At 32.5% G+C, this 27,515-nt stretch overlaps 1 long non-coding RNA gene across 1 annotated transcript; it reads left to right on the top strand.

The window, feature by feature from the left end:
• The first annotated feature begins 687 nt into the window (after positions 1 to 687).
• LOC140446955 (uncharacterized) lies at positions 688 to 27,515 on the top strand. Its single transcript, XR_011951542.1, has 2 exons — positions 688 to 931; positions 26,788 to 27,515. It is a non-coding gene; the product is annotated as an uncharacterized lncRNA (long non-coding RNA).

Consider the following 27,515-nt stretch of genomic DNA (forward strand, 5'->3'; position numbering starts at 1 on the left):
GCACATCTCACAAATGTCTCAATATTGATAGAATTCGATATCAATACTAGGCTTACCACAACATCAACCAAAATATATTGAGGTACTTTGGACACATTACCAGACGAATGGAAGGCATGGAGAGGTTGGTGGTTGAAGGCAAAGTAGATGATAAAAGAACCCGAGGAAGATCGCCACTCCGATGATCAGACCAAATAAAGTGCGCTACCGGTTACTCTCTGTCTGAATCAGCACACCGCGCCCATGAGAGGGAAGAATGGATAGCAACCATTCGTCAAATACCATAACGTCACCACATCCTTACGAAGGATAAAGGATAGAGGAGGATACATGTAGAATAATTCAAAACAAAACAAACAGATAGTGACTATAAGTGGAGACATTGATTGCTGAGGCAAGACAAAAAGTATATACCCCACAGTTAACTGGGTAAATTATCAAGGACATAGTTTAAAAAAGGGGAAGAAGAATATATAGATCATAACAACTTGCTTTGAAAATTTTGAACTCAAAATATCACATAAATAATCTTTTTTTTTTAAATATTAATTATCTAAATTTCAATTAATTTGTGTACCACTTTGCGAACGCACTGTATAAGAGATAAAATGTAATCCCAACTAATCTTAATCTATGAAATATGTATACATGCGTAGTCTATTAAAAATATATTGACTGACTAAAAACATGACACAAATTTGACTAATACATGAATCAATTTTATATATACGTTTCTATGAAAATTAAAATTTTTTTAAATGCTCCTCATTCAGTGACAGAAAACTCTATTGGCAGCTGCCCAAATAAAACCGAATAGTAGGTACACAGTTTATATACAATATAAACATAAAATCAAGATACTCTGTCAAAATATTCGCAGTAGTTATTTCAATTTGGTGGCAATGAGGTTCTCTCTGGGTGTGGCAATTTTGTAAGTTTTTTTTTCAAACAAACTATGTATCTATAACACTTATAACAAAATTGTACGTATTGCATAATTACAAATTAGTTAGTTTACCAAGTAAAAACAAAATCAAGATCAGATAAAAAATATACAACTTTTGCGTGAAACATATCATATAGTGTAAATTCATATTTACACAATATGATACAATACATTTCGTTAATTTTCTTTTCATATTTATTTTATTTATTATATATACAATAGCACTAAAGGCCTTAGAGGCCCATGGCTTAAAAAATTTGTTCTTTCTTCATTTTAGTTTTCCTTTATGTACTGAGATCTTCTCTGGCTCGATATGTGATTTTTCTCCATTCCTTCTTGTTATTCATTTTTCTTTTCTGGCCTTCTAGTCCAATTTCTTCCATATATTTTTCTACCTCCTGATTCCATCTATTTTTTGGCCTTCCTTTTCTCTTTTTTAAAGTTATAATGTAGTTCAGTACCCTTTTTGGAGTCCTCGTGTTCGGCATCCTTTCTAGGTGACCTCGCCATCTTAGTCTCTGTGCCTTTATGACTCCTATTATGTTAGGTTGATTATATAATTTCTTTAACTCATCATTTGATCTTCTTATCCATAAACCGTCCCTTATTATTCCTCCATATATCTTCCTCAGGATTTTCCTTTCCCATATCTCCAGTAAATTTTGTTCATTTTTTGTCATTGTCCATGTCTCACTGCTTTCTTGATAAAAACTTGCTTTTCAACATTCCACTAACAGCATGTACACTTCTATTGCTTGCCATTATTCTAGCTTGTATTTCTTCTTTAATGTTAGGTTTGCGTGATATTATTGTACCTAGGTATGTAAATCTTTCTACCATTTCGAATTCGTATGATAATCTTTTTTCTACTTCTACTTTAAACTTTTGTCCATCCCTGAACTGATCATCTGTCCACTGCATACATTTTGTTTTAGTTTCATTTATGTAAAGTCCCATTTTCTTTATTTTATTTAATTCAGGATTTGTTAATACTTCTTTATTGATTTTATAATATATATATAAATATATATATATATATATATATATATATATATATATATATATGTATATATATATATATATATATATATATATATATATATATTAAAGTTGTAGCTGTTTCTCACATACTAGCTTCCAGCGCTTGTGATCTTTCCAGTCAACTGCTTGTATACTTCTATCTTCCATCGCACTGTCTTCATCTTCTCTCCACGATAATCTTGATCTTGCCCTTGTCCTAATGTTGGTGGGGAACCACTATAACATTTTCTTTGGACATCTACGCTCAATAATTTAGATATTCTTTACTCTATATTTTCTAGTGAGCTAGCAACATATACGCCAACAAATCATCTTCAATGCTTTTATTTTGGGTGCGTCTTTTTTATTTATTATCTAAAGCTTTGAATTATGTATAGCAATACTTTCTGTAGTACTTTTGTATATTCTAATTCGTGTTCCTAGTGTCAGAGACGAAAATGCCACTGAACCTCTAAAAATCATACGAACGATCTGAATTTTTCTAAGAATGTTAATTTAGGATGCCAAAAAAAATAAAAAAAGTTTACCACTTTTACTCTCGGGCTTTTTCTTAAAACCCCCCTCGTGTAGTGTAGAAAACTAACTGTTTACCAAAAATCTGTACGCCATAGAAAAAAGATTTCAAATAAAAAATGTAGCTAAGATAATTTTAAACAAAAATGTTTATTAACATTTTTTATGTAGAATGAATCCTTCTCTCAGAAACACTGCTTGAAGCGATCGGAAATTTTTAATGTCAGTTACGCACGCGAAATCAATGTTCAATAAAATTTGTATCAGCTCGACGGTAAAAATTCTATATCTTTGGATCCGAATGTCGGAAATTTGAGGCATTTGAAATATGCTTAAAAAACTCTAAATATAAACTTTCACATTTCAAACGATCTAATACATTTAAAACTGCTCTTTTTGAATTACATTAGTATGTTTTTTAAAACTACCCATCTTCTGCTACAAATGATACTCAAAACCATTTTCTTTGAGGCATTTCCCGTGACGTGCGATCATTTGTAATGTAAAAGTTTAAATTCTGCGTTTTTAGTCATATTTCAAATGCCTCATATTTGTTGCTACGACTCAAATTTCAAATTTCATGATATACGTTTTAAAGATTGGCCTCTAAAAATCGAAATTTCAATATGACCGGTTAATTAAAGTAATAAATTTTATTCTTACGAGAATTGTTACAAATGGCAAAAGTCGCGCAACGTTTATTTATTGAACAGATTTATAGAAACTCACTTAATTTCCAGCAAATCACAAAAAAATGCACAACAAGAAAAGTGCACACTTCATCTTTTGATTTTTGTCTGTAGCATACTCTTATCAAAAGATATCAAATTTTTGCCGTTGACTTGATACACATTTTATTTAACATTGATTTCGTGCGTGCAACTGACATTCAAAATCGCCGGTGGCTTCAAGCGTATTTTCTGAGAGAACGGTTCATTTTACAGAAAAGTGCTTATTAACATCTTTGTTCAAAATTATCTCAGCTACATTTTTTGTTCAAAACATTTTTTCTACGGCCTACAGGTTCTTGATAAATCGATTTTTTTGAGTTTGTACCCCTCTACCATGGGGGTTTTAGGAGGAAGCCCGGGGGTAAAAGTAAACTTCTTTGCATCTTTTTTATGGTCCCAAAATTGATTTTCTCGGCAAAATTCAGCTCGTTCGTATGATTTTTAGAGGTCAAATCTCTAACGACTGGACTATTATTCCAAAGTATACTATTCAGTTGACTTATTGCTGAATTACGGCCCTGATAAGATCCCTTCTCTTTTTCTCATAAGGTGTTTTTAATTTTTTATACTTTAAGTAGATATATTTTTGTGTTGATGACTGTATTATTTTGAATAAGGATATAGCCACTGTTTTGAATTGGTCAGTAGATTCTTCTTCTTTTTATGCAGACATGACTCTGTCTGTTTTTCAATGTGCCTTCAGTAAGTTGTCATTACATCGTTTTCATGGTCTTTCTACTGATGATCTTCCTATTGGGAAATGTCTCTTGCTGTCTTTACTACTCTATTTGTTGGCATTCGGCTTATAAAATCGTTTCATTATATTCTTCTATTTCTTACCCAGTTCTTGATGTTATTAACCTTGCATCTACATAGTACATATATGTACTTCTAGCTCTGTCTCATAGTGTCTTACCACCAATTTTTCAAAGTTTTTTCATCTCCGCTGTTTCTAACATCCTTTTTGTCGTCTCTGTGTCAGGTCTTGTTTCTGCCGCGTATGTGATTATTGGTCTGATGACTGTTTTGTAAATTCTAACTTTCACTTCTTTTCCGATGTTTTTATTTCTCCATATCGTTTTATTCAGGCAGGCTGCGGCTCTATTTGCTCTATTTAATTGATCTTCCACTTCAGTTTAGAGCTTTCCGTAGTTAGATAATGTGATGCCTAGATATTTAAACTCCATCACTTTTTCTATTATCTGACCTTCCAGCTCCAATTTACATCTTATTAAATTTGCTCTTGTAATCATGCATTTTTTTCTGCCTGGGATGATTGCAGATTAGATTAAGTAGCTCTACGATTATTACAGCCGGTCCTAAGCCCAGATAAAATGTGAAGGGTGATTTGCTAAACCAATCGTAAAAACGAATACTACTCAAAGAAACAATGTACAGCCTTGGTCAATAGCTAATGAAATGAATTTGAATATGAGTAGATGTTACTGTATTACATTTTCTAGATCTTAAGTTCGAATAGTCTTTGATTATCAGCGTTGCAATACCTCACCTAACAGAATATCACTAAAATTCAAGAATCTATTTACTAATTAGACAAAGATGGTGTACAATGTTGAATTCACAGTGGTTCATGTCAAACAACACTTAATTAAACTTCGCACAGCCGCTTCACCCGGTTTAGATGGTTTAACACCAAAACTGTTAAAAAGGTGCGCAGACACGCTTGCAATACCCTTAACGTTAATTATGCAAACTTCTTTCATCCAGAACTCCCCCTAGTTGTAAATTAGCTTCCGTTACCCCTATTTTTAAAAAAAAGGCAACAAACTCGACCCCAACAATTATCGTCCGATTAGCTTACTGCCAGTAGTTGCCAAAGTTATGGAAGCCATTATCTCCGAGGAGATGACCAAATTCCTTCTCCAGGAACATGTCATTCCAACACAACAACATGGATTTGTCTCCGGTCGCTCTACTCTAACCAATCTCTTACATTGTATTAACGACTGGACGTCATCTGGTCGACGTTGTTTATCTAGATTTCTCTAAAGCCTTTGACCGTGTACCTAAGCGCAGACTTCTACATAAGCTAGAACATTTCGGAGTTCGCGTTCCTTTACTTAGTTGGATAGATGATTTTCTGACAGATCGATATTACAAAGTTAGAGTTGGCGAATCTTTCTCACAGGACAGGTTAGTGGAAAGTGGAGTGCCTCAGGATTCCGTCTTTGGACCTCTGCTGTTTACGGTTTACACCAGCGATGTTCCCTATTATGTCTCAAGTAAAATATCCTTCTACGCTGATGACACAAAAATATATGCCAATCCAATCACAAACCAGCTAACCCTCCAAATGGACTTGGACTCTATTTTAACTTGGTGTTCCCAGTGGTTACTACCCTTAAACGCGGAAAAATGTGTAGTGCTTTGAATTGGTAAAAATAACCCACTTGTGCAATATTTTGTTAACGGGCAGCCATTAGATTCTGTGTTTTCATATAACGATCTTGGTGTTATCATAAACAGCAGCCTAACTTGGTTTGACCATATTACCTCTATTTGTAAACGTGCGAACTCCAGACTGTATCTTATTCGGAGGTGTTTTTCGAGAGTTTCAATCCAATCATTCTGTAAACTTTACACTCTGTACGTAAGACCCATACTTGAATACGCTGGACAAACGTGGTATCCTGATCTGGTTCGAGACAAGACTATGTTGGAAAACGTCCAAAGAAAAGCCACTCGAATTTCTTTGGGACCGAGAAGACCTTCTTATGCAGAAACACTTAGGATGGCTAACCTAACTTCTTTTGAACTTTGCCGACAATGTGGAGACTTAATTACAACTTTTAAAATAATAAAATTCAATTTTGGAAATCTCGATGAAATGTTCACCATTAATCAAGATGAACGCCTCAGAGGTCATCAGTTCAAACTGAAGAAAGAAAATTTTTCTACGAGATCAAGGCAGAACTTTTTACCAAATAGAGTTTTTGAGTGCTGGAATAACCTTAACGATAACATTGTCTCTGCTCCCTCTACCAACTCGTTCAAAAACAGACTTGACCGTTTTACATTATAGTTAAAATATTGTTTTTCTTTTAAACCAAAAATTGTAATTTTATTTCTTTTATCTGTAATTTTTGTTTTTTACTAGTAGGTTAATAATGAAATTTCTTTGTTTTTGGGCATAATAGGGACTTAGTTCCTCTGCCCTCGCTTATGTATAATAATAATAATGCATTGGCTAGCTTAACTTTACAGTATGCCCCTAATGTGTAGTCACCGTTCTACTAAATTCATGTTAATGCTATTTAAATTTTCAGCATATAATTCTACGGTTTATGGCATATAAATTAAACAAGCATTTTCATAATAATTACTCTTACCAAAATATCCTAATGCAACTTAAGCTTCATACTCTGGAAAAGTTCAGAATGATGTCAGATGTAATCCTTCTTTTTAAGCTGTTATCTGGCCACATATGTTACCTTGTCCTGCTTAAGCTTTAAAATACCAAACAGGTTTACCAAAAATACTTTCTTGTTTGATGTTCGATACCACGGCACTAACTATTGTTTTTAAAGCCCAGTGGCACATCTCTACCGACTTGCCAATGGATTTAGTGATGAGGGTGCAGGTATTACTGATATATCTTCGCCTGTTTTTAAGCATAGCATTATTGTTTGCCTTTTTAACATGACATTTGACATTTGAGTTTAGCATGCTTTATACTTATATTTAAAATTCAATTGTAAAAAGAGTTTCTCCCGTTAATAAATAAATAAATAAATTTCTTTGTTTAATTTTAGTTGCTATTTCTGTTATATTACACTCAGATATTTATAACTATCAGTGTTTTCCATTAAAGTGCCTTCAAGTTTTAAGCACCTTCCTTCACTTCTTACCACTACCATAGAATAATAAACAATCAGAATGCCCACTCTGCTTGTCAAGATAAGTACGCGCATCTCGTTCACGCAGACGGAATCAGCCATGTTTTAAACGGAATCAGTGCTGTTCAATGAAATTTTATCTGATGTCCATAGAAAAATTAACCAAGTTTAATTGATTTACGGCAACCATAGACATAATATATGTAATATTTTAGGTCGTACTTTTAGTTGAAGAGTAGATTAAATTATTTCAAATTTACTAAATTATCAATCTGTAAAAATTTAAATTATGGTTCTGTCGTAGGTTGCCACAAATTTCTCAATCCGACTCTGTGTTTCCGTTTAAAATATGGCGATCGCATGCTGACACACTTCAAAAGCGGCATCTGAGAGTTTGCATTCTGATTGTTATTTATTATGTGCCACTATATACTCTGTTTTTTATGGATTAATTGATAAACCCATCTATTTTCTTTAGCATATATCTTGATCTTCTGTATTTTGGTTCTCTGCAAAATGGAACCTGTGCATTTTATGATCTTTAATTAGAATACTCATGGGATCGCGTAGTGCAACAACCTTGGTGAAGTCATTTAGTCACCTTTATCTTTTTTATTCCTTTTTGATCCATCTTTATTAAAATCGTAATATCATTGTGTAATTTCTTAACAGCATTTATTTAGATTGGTGGAATTTTTTTGTCTTCGAAGACAAAAAAATATATCATGTATGTCTCCGTATTATGTTCCTAGCGCTTTGCTATTGTTTGATTTAGACATAACACATTATCTATATGAGAACGACCAGTACGAAAGTCAGTTTGATTTTACCAATCTTCAATTAGGTGTTTAGTTATCTTTCCGTACATCTTACAGATAGAGCTAGTCACACTTAGCCCTCGGTAGTTCTTAGAATTCTTTCTGATGCCTTTATTTTTGTAAATATTGTTAACATAGACAATTTTCCATTCTGGGAATAGCTCCTCTTCTTTCAAGAATAAATGAAATGTAAAAGCCAATAGCTAAAATACTTTATCAAAATCATATATAATCAGTGTTAAGGGTACTTCTTCGGTGCTGGGGCCTTTTCATTTTTCATAACGTTTTACGTAGCGTGTTTTTTAATTTCTTCTTGCGATATTTTAGTTTCTTTGCAGTGTAAAGTAACATGTTTTTCCTAGCCAATATCTAAAAATTCTGCTCAATATTTAGTCAACATTTATCCAGAATATTCTACCGATGTTTACGGAGATATTAAATTTAACCATCTACCTTCCTTTTGTCTGTTTTACTACCTCTATTTGTTTTTCAGGTTTCTTCACTTCTTGCTACACCCAAAAAATGTTCTACGTTATCGCAAGCTCTATTTCACATCTCATTTTTTGCTTTATTTACCGCTTTTTTCTTCGTTGTTTAAACTTGTATTTTTGCCGATCGTAGATATCCTTTGTTGATAGTCATTTATTATACATATCTTTCTTCATCCCAACAAGATCTATTTCTTTTTTCTGCCGTTATTTTTATTGTTTATACTATTCACTTCTTCAAAAGCTTGCAATGCCCATTGATACATTATTTAGTAACTGACACAAATAGTTTAGGGGTTGAGCGCAATAGTGGCCCAAGCCTATATTATTCAGTTCAAAGAAAATCGAGCACGTGTTCTCTGTTTTTCAATTATTAATCTAAACAGCTCAAACTGAATTTATAGTAGTATTTTCTTTTATGTATATGCATGTGGGTACTAAGGAATACTGAAATAATGTTTTTGGCTAATTTTTGCCGCAAACAAGAGTTTTATTGTGGGATGGGTCACTTTTACATTTATCTATTGCGGGATATTTTCAGAGGATAAATGGCATATTCTTAAAGAAATTAAATTACTAATGCTTTCAAACACAAAATCTTATTCAAACATACTTTGTAACAGTAAAAAATATTTCCATTAAAAATAGGTATTAATTATTATTTTCACTATCATTTCCTTCCTCTGTAAATAAGCCATCATCTTTAGCTTGTATGTTATATGCAAGATTCAAATAAAAACTAATAAGAAATATAATTAAAACTGATAACAGGAGGACTTCAATTAAGCAATGACAGCAGATCTTTGTATGTAGCTTCTAATATGATTTTTCTTCCATTAAAAAGTGGATTTAGTATAGGTAATCAGGTTTCAAGTTTCTCCCTATTAAAGCAAGGCCAATGTATTTGTAGCTATTTTAATTTATAATCATTTCCGCAATTTTACGATGGGCAAGAGCCATTTCTACATCTTTAGTAGAAAAAAAAATTGCAGATTCGTGCACGATGCTACCTCGTTCGCCATCCGAAAGTCCCTCATTCGCGGGAGCCTAATCGTAGCTAGGACAGTATCACCATCCTTGCCCTCTGTGAAATAAGTGCCAAAAACAGTCCTTATTATTGTTATTTTTTATCGCAACTGATAAAAATATATACTTATTTTTAATAAATAAATTGATGTTCGATAACGGTAACTTAAACAAAATTTGCAAATTTTCTTTTCAATTAGAAGGATGTAATTGTAAGCTTTAGGAAAACGCAAAGTCATACTGAACAAAAGAAACAACAACAATACACCACGGTTCAGAAAAGAAATAAAAGAAAAATGTAAAGAGAAACGAGAGGCCTACACGAAGTACAAAACATCAAATATCCCAAAATCTCGAGACACCTATAGAAGAATGCGAAATGAAAGAAAGCAGTTGATAAAAAGAACAAAAAATGAACACTGGGAACAGTATATAAAAAGGATGGAAAGTGACTTCTACGGTAAACAAAAACAAATATGGAGATTTATAAGACACCAACGGAAAGAAATGGCAGAATTGAAGGAATACAATAACATACCAGCAAATGAATGGAAAAGATACCTAACGGAACTGTTTAAAGCAAAGGAAAATAATAATCAACACAACAACGTACCTAAATTAAGACACGAAATAGGAATAAGTTTTTAGGAAGTAGAAATTGCCATAAATTCACTCAAAAATAGAAAGTCACCAGGAGCAGACGGAATAACTAACGAGCTTCTAAAACACGGAGGAGAAAGTATAACCCCAGAGATGACAAAACTTATACAAAAACTAATATTGCACTGAAAAATACTAGACGCATGGAGAAAAAGTATAATGATACCAATGTTCAAGAAAGGAGATAAAGAAGACCCCAACAATTATAGAGGTATAAATCTACTGAACACCTCACTTAAGCTTACCACATAAGGTCTAGCCAACAAAATCAATGCACAAACAACTTTATCAGATGAACAACAAGGATTCAGATCCGAAAGATCCTGCGTAGACGCTGTATTTGTACTAAGACAAATCACAGAAAAGGCCATCAAGTACAATAAACTAGCATATCTATGTTTTATAGACCTGAGAAAGGCTTTCGATCGCATCCAAGTCGAAGATTTCTTACACCTACTGTTTAAAAGAAACATGCCAATCAATATTATACAAACCATCGAAAACATCTACTTCCATAATCGAATACAGGCATAGATAAATGGAAAACTAACACAGTGTATACCAGTAGAAAGCGGAGTCAGACAGGGTGACTGGTTAAGCCCACTTCTCTTTAATATAATAATGGACGAAATAATACAAGCACACACATCTTCAATACAACAGAGAAGAAATACAATATAATAATATTAGCAGAAAAAACCAAATGAAATTGATGATAAAATAATAAAGCAGGAAGCAATGTTTAGATATCTGGGAATGAATATACCTAATTACAGAAATGTTGAAGAAGAAGTACGACAACAAAGCAAGTAAAGCGGCGGGATCTCTTAATGACACAATCCGGAAGAACAAACACCTAAGACAAGACACAAAAACAAGAATCTATAAAGCAGCAATTAGACAACAGAGATGAAAATACTCCGGCGAATATCAGGAAAAAGTCTGTTAGATCGAGAGAGAAGCGAAAACATAAGAAGACCATGCAATATAGAAGAGATAAATGGATGGGTGACAAAACAGAAACAGAAGTGGAACGAACACATTAGTAGAATGGCAGAGGATAGGATAGTACCAATAGCACGATATAAGTCACCAAATGGAAGTATTGGCAGACCAGGAAAAAGATGGTGCGACAATTTAAACAATTTAAGAGGCTAATATTGAAGAAGAAACAGGCTTTAAAGCCTACATATAAGAAGGAGGAAGAAGAAGATACACTATTATAAGTTACACCTAAATTTGGTTCAAATCATAACCCATAGTAAGCGTTTAATTTTTGACTAACAACTAAAAATAAACTACCACCTCTCTTAAAGAAACTGTCCATTGTAATCAACTTCATTCAAGACGTTTTAAACCCGCCCGATCAAGTCTTTAACCTAATTGGTTTCTTGAAAGACATTCAGTTGTTCAACAAATTATGACCCCTTGTTTTCCATGTATTTTACCTTTAACTTATATCTTAGTGATAAAACTGTTGTATTATTTAGTCATAGGCTCTAAACTTATAGATTAACTTACTGTAGCAATTAGTAACATGTATTTATTGCAATAATTATTGTACACAATATTGTTTGAGCAATGGCCATTGCAGCCGAGACACATTAATTTAAATAAAAAAAAAACTTAATTTTCTGATATAGCACTCAGTTGGCTATACAATCGAACATCGATGGTCTAGCCAACGTGTCGCGTCAGTTGTAATATTTAAAACATTTAATATTAATATAAACAAACTACACCTTACTAAGTGGCTGGTTTAGTGTTTATCCCATTTTTTCAGTTTAACACTCAACATTTTAATCTGTAGTTAGCGAAATTTTACACTAAAAGATTTTTACTTCGGTGTAATGTTTTTATTTCTCAATTCTTTCTAAAAAGAAATAGCAAAGACAAATAGGGAACCAGAACAGAAGAGGCATCTTCGAGGTGATTTTCTTTTGTTTATTCTTTTTGTTCACCCATTCATTATGTTATTGTAGCAGAATTTTTTAAGAATTTTTATTTTAGCCTCATAATTTCAGAGTAATCATTATTTCTGATTACATGGTGTTGTGTTGTGTATATTATACTTATTCCAAAAATAACATTCGTAAGTGCAAAGTGGTCGTTATTAGAATGAATTCAAGAAGATAATAAAGAAAAGTGTATTTACATAAACAAAATTTGTTTTTAGTATTTAAATCTGTATGAAAAGCATCAGTTTACATTTATGCAAATTAACTGTAATATTTCCAGCTGTTTCCAAATATATTTATTGGATATTTATTTTCGGCGTATTATCTTAATGAGTCATCGCCGATAATGAAAATATCTATTACTTTGTGTACAACTGCATCATAAATACACATTTCCTTTAAGAATTTTATGGCATGTAGTTATATAAATATCTCTATATCTTGTCTGGTATTTTGGTTGGCATGTTGTTATCTTTGTTTTCGCTACCCCTAATAGATATACTTCCTAAGCTGTATAAACCATTTCCTCACGTTTTATAGTTACATTTAGTTAACCCATGCTTTCGTAAAAAAATGAATAGCTTTATATATTTAAAATATACTTACTTACTTTACTTAATCAGTAGACCCATTTGTACCTTTCGGTGTTGGGCCGTTTAAAATACAATTCATTACATTACACTATTTGACGGTCTTCTGAGTTGTCCTAGCTCTTAACGAACTTTCTCCATTCCTTCCTATTGGATGCCATCTGTGTTGCTTCCTGCCAAGTCTTACCCTTACTCTGTAGTATCTGCGAGATGTCACTGTTCCATTCTTTAATGGGTCTTCCTCTTCTGTTCTTCCCTATTGGTTTGGCGTCCCACACTCTTTTAACTTGTCTATTATTGTCCATCCGGGTTAGATGTCCGAACCATGCCAATTTTTTCTCTTTGATTGTCTCGAGTATCGGTTTGATTTTGAGTCTTTCTCTTATTTCTTCATTTCTGATTCTATCAGTTCTTTTTACTCCTATCGTTCTTCTGAGGTATTTCATCTCTGCTGCCTGAATTCTGCTCTGATGTCTTTTGTTTAATATCCAATTTTCTGCTCCATATGTCACTGTAGGTCTATATATTGTTTTGTATATTGTCATCTTAGTCTTTGTTGATATTTCTTTGTTATTAAGGAATCCTCTATTTAGTGCTTGGAATAGTTTTCCTGTGTTTTCCATTCTGTTGTTAAGGTCATCCTCGATGTCTCCTTTGTTGTTGATTACTGTTCCTAAGTATTTGTATGAATTTGTCTGTATTATTTTTTGTTGGTCTATCATTACTTCTATTTGATCTTCCGTCCCTTGTTTCCTTGATATTTTCATTATTTGAGTCTTCTCTTTGTTTACGTTTAGGTTGTATTTGCTTGCTTCTAGGTTCCATTTCTCTAAGTTGTATTTCAGTTTTTCTGCAGTTTCCGCAATTAATACTATGTCGTCTGCAAATATACACATCTCAGCATTTATCATTTGCATTCTGTTCCAACCGATGCAGTATTTCTTGAATGTTTTCTTACATTCTTTCACTATCTCATCTATAACATTTATGAATAGTAGTGGGCTGAGACTTCCCCCTTGTCTAACTCCTTGGGTTGTTTCGAATGGTTCTGACTGTATATTTAACATTCTTACTGTATTTGTTGTTTTCATGTATATACTCTTTGTTGCTTCTATCAGTTCTTCACTTACTTGTTTCTTCTTTAGACTTTCCCATATATCTTTTCTTTTGACTGAGTCGAATGCTTTTTCCATGTCTATAAAACTCAGATGTATTTCTTTATTTTTCTTTAAGGCTTTTTCTATTACTTGTTGCATGGTGAATATATGGTCTTGTGTGTTGTGTCCTTTCCTGAATCCACTTTGTACATCCTCTAATTTATGTTCTATTTCTTTTCTAATTTTCCTTTCTATTATGGTTTCGTATACTTTTGCTGCTACACATAGTAGTGATATACCTCTATAGTTCCTACAGTCTCTTGTGTTTCCTTTCTTGTATATAGGTATAATTACTGCATTTGTCCATTCTCTGGGTATTACTTTTCTCTTCCATATTAGGTTATATATGTATAACAATTTTTCTTTTGCTTTTACTCCTATATATTTCATCATTTCTGGTGCTACTTCATCGCTTCCTGGTGCTTTTCCAATCTTTATCTTTCTTATTGCTTCTTCCAGTTCTTCTTTTTCTATAGTTTCTGTATTTTCCGTGTTTTTCATGGATACTCTCCTGTTGTGGCTTTCCTTCTCCATTGTATTCGCTTGATTTCCATTCAGTATCAGCTGAAAATGTTCCCTCCATCTTTCCATTATTGTCTTATCGTCGTTTATTATTGTTCCTTCCTTGTTCATTATTTTTGTTTCAGTTTCGTTTCTTTGTTGCTTCTTAGGTTTTTCAGTGTTCTGTAAAATAATTTTACGTTTTCTGTGCTGTTTTTTTCCATTTTTTCCCCGAATTTTTCCCAACTTTTCTTTTTCTCTTTCTTAACTATCTCTTTAACTTTTGTTCTTTGTCTCTTATAATTTTCATATTTTTGTTGTGTTTTGTCTTGGATGTATTCTTTCCATAATTTCTTCTTTTCTTTTATTTCTCTTTTCACTTCATCGTTCCACCAAGATGTTCGTTTTCCTCTGTTGTTATTTCTTGTGGTTCCACATATTGATTTAGCTGTTTTTATCATCGCATTTTTAAATTTTCCCCATTCTTCTTCTATTGTTTCTGTTATTTCATGTTCATTATCCATCTCTTTCTCTAGTCCTTCTGAGTATCTTATTCTCGTTGTTTCTTCCCTTAGTTATTTAAAATATAAGTAATTGAAAAATCAGGTATAATGGATTTAGTATTACGTTGATAGCAATATTCCACCACAATTTTACCATATACTAGTCATAATATACAGCTTAAAATTGGTTATTTTTAACACTTTGACTACTAGGTGTTTTGATTTTAATTGTCTGTCAGAGACTAACAACGTTTTTTTAAGAATACTTTATTTTAATTTGAATGTACTACATATACACATAGATTTGTATAGATTTATATATATATATATATATATATATATATATATATATATGTTATATAGATTTGTATATTATACAAGGTATATTATACCAACCTTGGACAAGCTTGAAAATTAATTAAAACAATTGTACAGAGAGATTAAGTAGTTAATGAAACTAATAAAGAAGAACCAGACACTTATGATCATGGGAGATTTCAATGCGAAGGTAGGGCGGGGACGTGTTGAAGATGTCGTGGGTAATTTTGGCTTAGGAGATCGAAACGAGAGAGGTGATATGGTAATCCAGTTCTGTCAAGAAGAAAAATTAGTCATTGCGAATACCTGGTACAAACTGCCACCTCGGAGACTCTACATCTGGCAGTCTCCACAACATACGCATGACAAAACTGTAAGAAATCAAATTGATTTTTTATTGATTAATCAGAGATACAGAAATGGATTGCAAGGAGTAAAAATGTACCCAGGAACAGATATCGGATCTGATCACAATCCCGTAGTAGGAAAATTGAAAATTGAGCTTAAGAAAATTATAAAAAAATCCATAAAGAAAATTGACATAAACAGCTTAAAACAACCTAACGTTAAACTAAAAGTCACAGAAAAATTAAATGAGGCAATAGCGGATATCACGGCAAGATCTAAACAACCGGCTAGTACAAAAGACAAATGGAATTGTATTAAAAAGCTATCGTAACCACCATCTCTAATCGCTTCCCAAAAGTACAAAAAGAAGAATTGGATGACTGACGAAATATTATCAATGATATACGACCGCAGATCATTTAAAAACAAAGACCGAACCAAAGAACCGAATTTCGAATAAATACGAAAAGAGCGTCGCAAAGCTAAAGAACAGTGGCTGCTAGACAGGTGTGCAGAAATTCAGGAATTAGAAAAATAACATGGCCAATTTAACATACATAAACGCGTTAAAGAAGTGACAGGTTATACAAAACCTTGCAGTTTTAACAGTATTGTGAAGGACAATAAATTAATTACGGATCCCAAGGATCTACTTTACCATTGGAGAAACTACACACAGCAACTATACTCAGACAACACTAAAAGAAACTCTGAAAGTGAATATAAAACTGAACCCTCCCCCAAAATATTGAAATCAGAAGTTGTAAGTGCAATCAAACAGTGCAAATGAGGAAAAGTACCAGGCCCAGATGACATATACATAGAGGTTCTAACAATGTTGAGCGAAGACAATATAGATGCCTTGGTAGATATTTTTAATGACAGTTTTGGGTCCGGTCAAATACCACAGGATTGGCTTCAATCAACCTTTATACCAATCCCAAAAAAGACAAACCAATTCCGAATGATCAGCTTATTGAGCCAGGTCTTAAAATTCTTCTTAAAGGTAATTCACACAAGAATATACAACAGATGTAAAAGAGACATGAGCCCCACACAGTTCGGTTTCAGACAAGGATTTGGCACAAGAGAAGCACTTTATAGCTTAACTGTCCTACTTCAGAAATTCAGAGATCAGCAAAAAGATGTCTTTCTATGCTTTATAGATTATCAGAGAGCGTTTGATGGTGTTAATCATTCACAATTACTAAGGTTGCTCCAGGAACGTTCGATAGATGAGAATGACCTTAAAGTCAAAAAAGAACTTTTATATGAATCAACTAGTATCTGTGAGAGAAGAACTGGAATTATATTTCTCAATCGAAAAAGGTTTACGACAAGGTTGTGTTCTGTCACCCCTCCTTTTTAATCTTTACTCTGAAATGATTTTCGATAGAGCCTTAAGTGACACTGCAGATGGAATCAAAATCAACGGACAGACTATTAGTAATCTTCGCTATGCTAATGGTAGTCATAATAGCTGATAGCCAAAAAGCGCTTCAACGACTAATACCTAGATAGAATAAACACTGAAGGAGAACGACTTGGCTTAAAGATTAATATAGACAAGACGAAGGTAATGGTGGTTAGCAGAACACGAAATATGCAATTCAATATAAGAGTAAACAATAAGAACATCCAAAAGGTCCCCAAGTTCAGATATCTTGGTAGTTGGATAACTAAAGATCTAGATCCAGACATAGAGATACCTAGCAGGATTGAGCAAGCCAGAACAGCATTTACTAATATGAGAACCTTGCTAAGCAATAGCAGCCTTAACTTAACGCTTCGATATCGCTTTGTAAAATGTTACATTTACTCCATACTGCTATATGGAGTAGAAACCATAAGGAGTAAAAACTGGACCATAAAGGCCAATGTGATGAACCGATTGGAGGCCTTTAAAATATGGGTATTTAGAAAACTATTTAAAATTCCCTGGATAGATCACACAACAAATGTCGAAGTATTAAATCGAATGGGCAGAGAACGAGAATTGCTGCCAATAATAAAAAGAAGAAAAACTGCTTTTCTGAGTCATATATTTCGAAATTCAAAGCACCGGTTCTTAAAACTTATTATGGAAAGGAAGATAGAAGGAAAATGGGGCATCGGAAGAAAGAAATACTCACGGCTTAAAAACATAAGGGATTGGACAATCCTCGATGCCCATGCACTCTTTAGAGCCACACAAGACCGAGAGGAGTATGCCAGAATTGTCGTCAACATCGACTAATTGGATAGGACACCATAAGAAGAAGACATATACACAAAATATGAAATGAGTTTTTTTATTGTAAAAAATAAATGTTTAATAGCTGTGTCAAAAAGTAATACACACAGTTCCTGGATATAGAAAAGTAATATTGTTATCATAGACTATGTGTACCATAATTGGTCATGCCTATCACTTACGTACAGTATAATTGTGAGTATCGAAAAACACTCCATACATAAGAAGTTATGCTTTCATCCTTTGCAGTGCAATTTCACACAACTAGTCTGTTTGATAGTGTAAGCTCGGCCATATTTCTCGCTGTTCATTTTATAACACCTTGTACATCTTCTTCTAGATTTGGTGTCAACTAAACTGTGACATTTAGCGGTTTCAGCTGGATCTGGAATTTTTCAACAATCTTATTGGCAATTGCTTCTCTGAAATTAGTGATGCTGATAGTTTTTCCAGTCAAGAATTAATAGGCGATGTGAGCATTTACTATTGCAGTGTTTGTTAGAAGTTTCACTGCAACTTTCCTGTACCATTTTATACCTCGACGTACAAACAGTAGTCGAATAAGATGCTTTTTGATCGGAAACATCTATAAATTATTTAATCCTATTATACTTTGCAATAGTAGATGGTTTTTGGACAGCTCCGGTTTTTGTTGCAATATTTATCATTTCAGGAATCGCTCCATTTGTCAGAAACAAGACTTCTCGTTTATCTCTCCATTTTCCGACTACAACATGGGTAATACTCTCGCGTGCAATCATATTTCCTTTTGGATTTTTTGCTGTGGTAGGTGGTTTAGGATTGAATTTTCTATACTTTCTTAGAGTTCCTATCAGATGAGTTTTTCTATTTACGTTATGAGTTTATGTCCTAGACTAACACTAATATAAAAATAATCCGTACACAATGTACGTCCACAATCCAAGAGTCATTCCTTAAGTTCAAGAACTACACGACTGGCAACTGGATCTTCAGTAGCAGTGCATTCTTTACCAGAATAAATTTTTAAGTTATAAGTATAAAATTTTTCGCGACGTAGCTTGAAAATCTTAATGCCATATTTATGCCGCTTTCCCGTTGTCGAAAACTGAGTCGACCTCTAAATGGAATCATCGACTCGTCAATACAAACTTGCCGTTCTGGAGTATATGCAGCTTGAAATTTTGAAATAAGCTTATCTGCTAAGGGCTGGATGTTACTCAAACGTTTAGTAGGATCTGTTATATTGTTATCTGTAAAATGTAAATTTAATAGAAGTAATTCAAACCGCATTCTGGTCATGCCAACACAGTTTCCCAGATAGTTTGGCTTTATACAACAAATTTCGAGAAAAATATCCCTTTAGTGTAGGTTTTCTATCTAATCCCATCCATTGAAAAGGATAAACGTCAAAATTTGTAGTAAACAAGTTATCTAAGACATCAAATTTCGGTTGAACAACGGTGGTGTGAACATCGCTTCGCATACTACGACTACGCTACGAGGTTTTTTCTACTAACATACCCAAATTGTATTGTCTGGGTAAGTTGAGCATCAGTTTAATTTATTGAATAAATTTTTCTTTCATTTTTTATGAGTTTATTTTGATAATTTTTTATTTTTCCTTTTGACATATTGTTTATGATAAAATTGGCTCTGACTGGCTTTTTGTATATGAATAACGAAGAGGGGTACATCTCTTCATAAGCCACCTGATAACAGAATTTTAGATTCCGCATTAAACATAAATAATAATATATCTAACGTCCAGTCCTTATCAGAATGTTAAAACACAGTAACAAAAAATGATTAATGTTTACTCTGAAAAAGACCATGGCCCTTTTTTTGTATACCTATAATCGACAAATATACCTGATACCAAAGTAGATTCTTTTAATGGAATTAAAATTGCTCATGATATCTTCGACTTAAATTTAAAAGACATTAAAAAATATGTAGTAAAGGCTTAAAGGATATAATATTTATATTTCTTTTAATTTTGTAACTTGTAAAGGCATAGTTTGACAAATAGACATAGAGAATGGCGATAAGAAATTATTAGGATGTTGTAGTACGGGTACTGATATTGAAATATTAAATGTTAAAAGACTTAATAGAAAGGTGTACAAAAATGACACAGTTACTTATGAACCAACAGGCACAGCGCTTTTCACTTTTAAATATGTGATAATGCCTAAAACTGTTAACTTTTACGGCATGCCTAAATTAGTTAATATTAATATTGCACCAGTTACACAGTGTGTTAACTGTTTGAGGATCGGTCATACGAAAACAAATTATAAAAGTAAAGATCGCTGCATAAACTGCGATGAACTTGCACATTCCGAATTTGCAAGTTACATGCTTCTTCTGTAAGGGACCACATAAAGCCACAGACAAGAATTGCCCAGAATTCCTTAAGAAAAAAAATATCAAAGAGTTAATGGCTTTCGAAAACATGACATTTTACGATGCAAATGAAGCTATTCCAAAAACATACGTAGAAAAAGATAAATTTGTCATGTATGCAGGTCAACCAAAACACTAATGCTAGCATTAACGACTCTGTCCTACCATCCCAAAGAAGAACTCATAACTTTAAAACCTCCCCTACTAAGCGTTCATTCCAACAGCTGGTCTCTAATTCATACATCAAAAGAAGAGTCATTCAAAAAGGATACGATAAAAAAGCGCATGAAGAAAACCTTATTTTCCCTAATTCACGACCTGAAAAATTGTCATACTCTCTCTCTCAACAACAACCCTCAACATCCCACAACACAATCATACCAGAAAAATCTTCTTTTAACTCTCAACAAAACTTAGCCTGGCATTTCAGTGCATTACAGCATATCCAAAATTCTGATTCAGCTCCTTTATATAATACCAAAAACGCTTGTCTACATTTTCTAAATAATGCAACAATCGATAATTTAATTATTCTTAAAAATATATTATCCCACACAAACTTAGACTATATGGACCAAGATTCAATCTCAGACTTTGACAGGTACTAACTTTCGACACACCACAATGTCTCACAATCCAAAACTAAAAATAATACAATGGAATATCAGAAGTATTAACGCTAATAGGGATAACCTGATTAATATAACATCCTAAATAGATCTAGATATCATTTTCATCAATGAAACATGGCTTAAGCATGATGCCAGATTTTCTTTAAATTTTTATAGCATCATCCGACACGACCGGGATGATGGTTTTGGGGGGATGACAACATGTATTAAGAAATCCATAATGTTTTCGACAATCAAAAAGTTCAATTCAGCTTTAGTACAATATTAGTATCTGTAACCTATACCTTATAAATATATATTCCAGCTCTAATAACGCAATCACTGCTATTTTACTAAATTATATGGTAGAAGGTATAGCCTTAAATAATCTAATCATTATGGGGGATTTGAACTCACACCATCCTGCTTGGGATAAAGGGGTATGCAATAAAGGTGGTAAAATAATTTTGGATTTTTCCTTTGATAATAACCTTAAAGTGTTGAATGATGGCTCAGCAACATTATTTCAAGACTCTAATAAGAATATCAGTGCAATAGATCTGGCAATTGTGAGCAAAAGTGTGTCTTTGTCTTCTGAGTGGGGCATTATCCAAGACTGTGGTAACAGTAACCACTTTCCTACCTACCTTAATTTAAATATAGTGAATCTTAACGGAACATAAAGGGTCCTACAAAAACCATACAAAACAAGAAACAATAAAAAAGCTGACTGGAGCACCTATTACAAGAACATACTGTTAAACAAGCAAAACCTGTCAGAAATCAAAAACTATCAAGATTTACTTACAGTCATAAACACAGCTGCAGATGAAGCAATCTCTTTTAAAAATTGTGGAGTACAGGGCAAACCCAGGAATCCATGGTGGGACGAAGAGTGTTTCTTATGGATCCAAACACGAAAAGAGGCAGTCTCTAATTTTAATGAATCCCCGTCTATAGAAAATTTCATCGAAACAAAACGCATAATCGCTATGACGAGGAGGAACTTAAAAGCAAAAAAAATACAAATTTAAAAATTTAGTCAGTGAAATCTTACAATTTCTTGACTATAATAAAAATAATTTTTAATTTACGATGCTCAACTTTAATTCAATGTTTTTGGTTTTCAGTTTCTCCTTTGTGGCATCCTGTTTATTGTGTAATATAATATGTACAGTCTGTCCCAAACCCTTCTTTCAGTGCATCGCTAATTTTGACGTCATATAGGATTTTAAGAATATCGAGAATTATTGCTTGACATTTTAATTAAATTTGACAGTTGCAGGATGGTAATCTGTCTTTTTTTAATTGAAAATAATTTAATAATTTTAATATTAGTCTTTGTTCTTTTTCGATATATCTCGGCATATTTAAAATATTTTTATGACAATAAATACAAAAGTAAATTTTCACTGTAAAATGTCTGATAATACTAACCTGGAATGACAATTATCATTTTATAAGTTGACATTGTGAAAGTACTGTCACGATCGAGACAATCTGCGTCAAATTATATTTTTGCGCAACATTGATTGGATATCTATTGAGCGTATTTTAGACTCCAACCAATTGTACATCCGTAAGTAGAATTAGCTTTATGATAAATAATTTTCTAAGTTCTATGTATAATAATCACAGACTCACGTTTTTTTCTGTCACTTCTAGCTTAATGTGTTAGAGAGAATTCGATCAACTATGACAAACTGAAAGAAGGGTTTGGGACGAACTATAACCCTTCCATTACCATTTGTTTACAATATGTGTGTATAACTACCTAACCTTAAATTTAAAAATTCAGAAAAAACTACTACTACCTACACAAATGTCAGCTTCCCTGATATGGTTTAGAACCAGATTACATCACGGTCGCCAACAAATAGTGCTGGCGAATCGCTTCGCAGCGAAGCTATAAGCAACAGAAGAAGAAGCTATCTACGACATGGCGTATTATTTATTCTTGTTTAAGTTATTTACGGCTTAATTTTGGCGATACTAGTTTCTGTCAGTAAGAAAGAGACCTAGTATAAAAAGAAATTCGTGAATAATTTCATGCATGGGAAAAGATAGAGTGGAAAAACTATTCTAGGTCCCTTTTTTACTCAGAAACTAGTATCGCAAAATTAACTCGCTTGTTCATAAAAACCACAATAAGTTAAAAAAGGATAAACAATACGGCATATGTCTTACATTACAATTACAATTTTGACGTTTATCATTTTCAATGATAGTGACATTAGCGCATTTGTTTTGTATAAGTAATTTATAACTTATATTGTGATTATTTTATATATTGTGTTAAATGCATTATAAAATAGTAAAATATAAATTTACAACTCTATAAAATATGTCTCCGGGATAATAGCCATTTCCTAATTCGACAGTACGTATCAATATCACACTTCGACGTACGTTTCAATTATTGTTTTGATTTACTTGTTTGAAAATGAATCACGACGTTTGGACAAAGATAAAATGGAACAACTATATAGTCATAATACTTAATTTGCAATTTTTATTTTATGTTCTTACCTTCACAATCGCTCCAAATAACATTGATTTCCTGTTGTCTGTTTTCATCTAAGTCACTGTTTTCAGAGCTATCTCTGGAAACATATTCATTTGAACCATTTGAAATGACATTAGTAGCTCTGGTGTCTTCATTTACTTTAGAACTTACTTGTAATCTACGTCTTTTTGGAGTTGCACTTACATCAGAATCACTACTAAAGGATGACATTAATCGCTTTAGTCTGGATCACTTCTGAAGTCATCAACATCAGACTCATACTTAACTTTACTAAATTCGTCTATTATTTGTTGCAGCTCAGCTTCATTTAATCCTCTAGAATTCATTTTGTATCAAAATACAGTTCATCCCAAACCCTTCTTTCAGTGCGTCACTAATTTTGACGTCATATAGGATTTTAAAAATGTTGAGAATTATTGCATGACATTTTAGTTAAATCTGACAGTTGCAGGATTGTAATCGGCTAAATGTGAAAAGGTTATTTTTTTAAAATGTGAAGTAAAAACTTTAAGAATTTAAATTTTTTTTTACTTTACATATTAGAGGTCCCTTCCTGTATAAAAAATTTTATTGCGCATTATATTGGAACGGCATTTTTGTCATAATTGCTATTCTATACATTCCAAAGAAAGTGCTTAATTAGCTAAGATTTATTTATGGATTTATTATTATTTATTATAAACACTATGGAATTGGAATGTTTGTTTATTTAAAATAACGCTTCCTCCTAATTATAGAATCTTTTAAGAGTTGTTGACTGCGAGATAAAAAAATTTATTTTACTGGCAATTGCAAGGCAAAGCAAACATTCCTGTGATAAAATAGCATCGATTGAAATCAGTCATATTCGGATAAGTAATTTTCGGAAAGTTTCTGTGGCAGCTAATAGTTTAATTTTGTGAAGATTTATCATAAAATCGTGGAAATAGTTTAAATAGTGAGTTATTCTACTAGATTGGGTCTGCAAATGAAAGAGTGTTATGAAGTTTAGGTAAAAAAACAGTTTAAATAGTAAAGAAGTTGATTTTTGAGTTAATCTACCAGTTTCGGTATGCAGATGAAATAGTATTAATGGAGTTTAGTTAAAAAACAAGATACCGAATGTAAGTTTACCTTCTTTTTTTATGAATAACAAAAATGAATATTATATTTCAAACAATCCACAATCCGATTCAGAACCTGATTCATTAAAATCAATGATTACAGGGGATATGTGGCTGGCATCACTTATATCTTACATTTCAATAAAATGTGGTTCTAAAAAGAACCACATTTTATTGAAATTTTTATTACATATGAATATCCATAATGGCAATAGTTTAAGATATTTCCTCAATATCAGTCCTGAATTCACAATCTGATTCAGTATCTGATTCGTTAAAATCAATAATTACTGGAGATATGTGGCTGGCATCAATTTTTTTGGCTGTCTCCCAGTATTCATTAATGATATCTTCTGCATGTCTTACATATTGCTTCCATTTTTCTGGTGTAACCTTAAAAATTTAACCCCAATTATTATTCAATTATTATCTACGAATTTCAGTACGCTTGAATTACCTGCTCTAATGCTTCTTTCCAAATACTTAATACAGTACTTTCATTTACAGTAACTGCAGAACATATTTTTGCATCATAATATCTTTTAGAATCTGACCAAACATTCTCAATTGGGTTAAACTGGCAATGATATGGAGGCAATCTCAATACTCTATGACCATGTTGAAGTGCCAGTACATCTAATCTGTAGAATAAAACAAATATAATCTCATTTATTAAAAATATCTCTTAATACATACTTGAAAACTTTATCTGGTAAATGTTTTTTTCACCATCTCCAATAATTCAAGTTTCATCATGGTTGTTGAAACACATACATGTCTCCCCTTTAACCATTCTACTAAAGAGTGTTTAGTCCAACTTGAATTTGGTATTTTTTCCACTAGACTGGAGTGGTAAGGTGCATTGTCCATAATTATTAACGACGGTTCTTCTAAATTTGGCAAAAGTTGATATTCAAACCATTTTTCAAAATTTTCTGCATTCATCGAATCATGATAATCTCCAGTTCTTTTTCCACTTTTGAAAATTAGACTACAATTATCAATGAATCCATTTTTACAACCCGCATGGAGTACAATATATCGTACACCTTCTCCGGTCTTCTTTCTAACAGCATTAATGCTGCCATCTTGCCAGCTCTTGCGGAATCCTCCCTTGCTATATATCCAGGTCTCATCCAAAAAAACTGGTTGTAAGGGGTGTAAATCATGTTGATTTTTTTTGTAGTCTTTTAAAAACTGTAATCTTTTATATGCCACATGTGATTGTTCCATTAGATATTTTCGATTTGATATATTGCAGTTTAACCATCTGAATTTTAAATCTTTTAAAACCCTACTCAGTGAACTAGTAGAAATGTTAATTTCATCTATGTCCTTCAGTTTTTCCTGAAGAGTATGAAGGGTAACATGTTGGCATAAAATGAACACGAAACAATGTAAAGACGCTAGTGATATTTCAGTAGGTTATGGCAAACTATATTTTGATACAAACCTTCACTAAACATTCTGTATACACGAGTTCTAATAACATGTTCATATTTATTGGTTAATGAAGGTCCTAGATTTTCACATACTGAAGTACTCATTGCAACAGAATAGCTAGCATCTGTTTGGATGCCTTCATTTGCCAATCGTCTTACTGTTGGTAACTAAACTCCTAACGCTTCGGCAACACGCTAAAATGTATAGTATTTAAACTACTATTAATATTTTTTAGAATAATTTAAAACTTACTTCACGAACGGCAGAAACTGGTAATAAAGTTGTCCCAGCCTCTTTTTCTAATTGAAAATAATTTAATAATTTTAATATTAGGCTTTGTTCTTTCTCGGTATATCTCGGCATATTTAAAATATTTTTATGACAATAAATACAAAATTAAATTTTCACTGTAAAATGTCTGAAAATACTAACCTGGAATGACAATTATCATTTTATCAGTTGACATTGTCAAAGTACTGTCACTATTGAGACCATCTGCGTCAAATTATATTTATGCGCATCATTGATTGGATATCTATTTAGCGCATTCTAAACTCCAACCAATTATATATCCGTAAGTAGAATTCACTTTAATATGCAAATACCCGTGAACGATAAATAATTTTCTAAGTTCTATGTATAATAATCACAGACATACGTTTTTTTCTGTCACTTCTAGCTTAATGCGTTAGAGAGAATTCGAACAACTATGACGCACTGAAAGAAGGGTTTGGGATGAACTGTACACGCCTATTTGTGTAACAAAAGTAGCTGACACTGACTTATCATGACTGATACACAACAACTTAACGTCCAAATAATTAGTATTAAATTTTGTAAACCACGGTTCAAATTTGATTTTATTTTGTTCAGTTGGATTGTCTATAGCTACTTTTGCTTTGTTGTTTCGTTCGTCAACTTCAACCGTAGTAATAAAAAAATCGACAATTTTTTATATACACAGATCATTGCATATTACACAGATATTTAGATGGAATTAAACTAATAAAATTATTTTTATTTTTAGATGTTTACTGTTAATCAAACATGTACGCAGTTCATTTATTTATGGTCAACCATGTACAGAGAGAAATACGGCCTACTTACTAGTTGAAACTTGGAGAATACCAGAAAACCGAACCTACTGTGTTGATGTCACCGGTTTTAAGAAAAACATGCATGCGAGGATTAACCTGGCCAAATATAAAGAATTTTTTGATGCAGTCCAAACAGCCGATACCCTTTACTCAGACCAATGCAACTTAACCAGATTCCCCATAGTTATTGTAAAATCTTTGCCAAAAGTTGAGCTGGTGGATCTCACATTTAATTTTATCCATAGAGTACCTACCAAAATATATAAATATGCTCCAAATATAAAAAAGCTTCTTCTGTCAGATAACCGAGTTTTCGTACCAAGGAAAGGACCTTTGTTATCATCTGAAACTCTTGAAACATTAAGCTTAAGTAATAATCAAATTAATAAAGTGTATAAATCAACTTTTAAAAAGTTACCTAACTTACAAGTATTGTATCTAGATAATAATAACCTTCAAATTCTTGAACCAATGTTTGGAACTGTACCAAATTTACAATTTTTACATGTAGGACGTAATTATTTAAGAAGTTTACCTCCAAAGGAGGAAATATCTAATTCCTTACAACGCTATATAACTAAGTCACAGAAGGAATTAAGACAATAATGATTAAAATTTATAAGTTTAGGTTTTGAGTAATAAAATATAATAAAAATCA

This window comes from Diabrotica undecimpunctata, chromosome 7 (genome assembly GCF_040954645.1).
Source record: "Diabrotica undecimpunctata isolate CICGRU chromosome 7, icDiaUnde3, whole genome shotgun sequence".
Taxonomy (NCBI): Eukaryota; Metazoa; Arthropoda; class Insecta; order Coleoptera; family Chrysomelidae; genus Diabrotica; species Diabrotica undecimpunctata.